Source organism: Phytophthora infestans, genomic scaffold, assembly GCF_000142945.1.
Source record: "Phytophthora infestans T30-4 supercont1.531 genomic scaffold, whole genome shotgun sequence".
Taxonomy (NCBI): Eukaryota; Oomycota; class Peronosporomycetes; order Peronosporales; family Peronosporaceae; genus Phytophthora; species Phytophthora infestans.
The window spans coordinates 17,834-20,155 of NW_003303237.1; positions in this window are offsets into that span (position 1 = coordinate 17,834).

Below are 2,322 nucleotides of genomic sequence, written 5' to 3' on the forward strand. Positions count from 1 at the left end.
ACGAAATGAACATCTGTGCGACTACATAAACAGGCTGAACGGCTACGCTCGGACCGCCCGTCTACACTTTGAGAAGAGTGGTCGCGACGCGAAAGAACACGTACAGCAGTTCCCTGGCAACATGCGACGATGACTAGCTAGCGGAGAGTCTCTACCACGCTCGAGTCGCCGACATTCACGAGCTCGAAGAGATCATCGAAGATGTTCTCAAGGGCAAGGAGAGAATGGCCAAGCGTGACAGTGAGTACCGATACTCTAAGAGTCGTGATACGCGACGCGACGATGGGTACGCCCGCAACAACCGGCGTGATGACCGTCGCCGCGATGACAACCGCAACAAACCAAGGGTGACACTCATTGAAGATACGGTGGACGACCTACTAGCTGAATTAGAAGGTCGTGAAGCTGCTCAAGGAGGCAACGAGTATTCAAACAAAGATCCGAACGCTTACGACAATGTCCAAGATGAGTACAACGACATTCAGCCCGATAATACGGATGGTGATTTCTCATTGAATGAAATCGACCGATACCTCGCCGCTGCTAACGAAAATGAACGTCGTGCAGCTGCTGAAGGCACCTACGCACGTTCAGACAACCGTCAACCGCGTGGAAACGTGCCTGATCGCGAGAATGGCTTCAATCAAGATCGCCGAAGTAGTGACCGTGGGTTCAATCAGGACCAACGCGGTCGACGTGACTTCAACCGCGACAACCGACGCCCACAGTACGGACCATGCGCGGTGTGCGGTAGCATGAGTCACTCCGCCCACTACTGTGACAAGCGATGCAAGTTCTGCAAACAACTCCACGATGCTGGACAATGCGAACTTTTCCGCAACTTCCAAGACCTTGCCAAATTTGTGCGCACCAAAGGCACGAAGGAGGAACTCCCGCCAGAGCTCAAGGCCGTCGTTCAAGAACGTCATTTAAACTAGGCAGCCCGCCAACTACAACTGGGTTGGTCCCTATCGGGCTGCCACAGTTAACCGAGCCTTCAATGGAAGCAGAGTGTATCTTTGCTTTCATGGGGCAGAGTGAATGGCCTGATAAATACGTAACAAGTGTGAACGCGACGGAAAATGAAAAGGAGAGGAGTAGAATCCTCGGTGGAGGTGTTGGAGAAATAGTGGAGTGTGCTGATGCTGATGAGGGCACCAGCGAGGGTTCGCTCGGCTTGGTTTCGAGTGCAGCGCGAGACGAGCCCAAGGGTCACTCCAAGATTATGAAGTTGAACCCTGGCGAGAGACAGGGGTGGTGGTCGGCCAAGAAATTCGACCGACGGATCAGAATGAGAGCTCTGGTGCAAGGCGCTGTGAACGACCAGCGAACGAGGATCCTCCTCGACACAGGAGCGAACGTTAGTGTGATCACTGACGCCTTTGCCAAGAAGTTGCGACTCCGAGATGTACCTGATCACGGACGCCGCATTGACATTCAAGGAATCAACGAAGGCAAGGTGTCTACGACGCGACGAGCGTGCGTCAAGATTACGCTCGGATGGGAGATGGTGTACGAGTTTGAGATGTGGGTAATGGCGCATAGTGCAGGCGTCGACGTGGTACTCGGGACCCAACGGTTCATAGCTGGGATCCGGTTGGACCTGTTCCACGGCGCGGCGCAATTACCGCACGAAGTCCAAATCCCGCTGATAAAGACCAAGAACATGATCGCCAGCGAAGAATACGGCTCCCATGTTAACGCCGGGCCACCCGAGCGGTTGGACATTCAAGCGCACGAGTGGCGAGAATATCGACTAGCGAAGCGTCAAGTCGGGCTGGAAGAACACGTACTGTGGGTTCGTCGAACGAACAAGCTAATCCCGTCAGTGACGAGGTTTCGACGTGGACGGCCTCAGAGCATTCGATTGACCAACGTGTCTGATCGAACTGTGTACCTACGAGCACACGACTCGATCGCTATGTGGATTCCAGATGGGGATTTGCCACGAGGTGACGGCTATGTGCGTCTGGAGTCCAAGAAGTACCAAGACTGGCAAGTGTTGGCCTACGAAGGTTGTAAAGACCGCGGGCTCTTTCAGCGTGAATGCGAAATCTACGAACAGTGGCTTGCAACTCAGCCTTCAGCAGTTGATCGACCATACTACCCAGAACCCGGTGGGGTGCTAGCACGACCTCTAGAAGACTCGCTAGTGGATTCTAGTGATCGTCTGACATGTGCAGAGCGCTGGGCACTGATCCTGGAAAAGCGTGAACGAGTGGAAGCCTGTCTGGCGTCTGGGGTGACAGCCGGGGATTTGGCCGACGGTCAGCCTTCCGCAGAACCTTTGGACACTTACACGACAACCCATGGCGGAGGCAA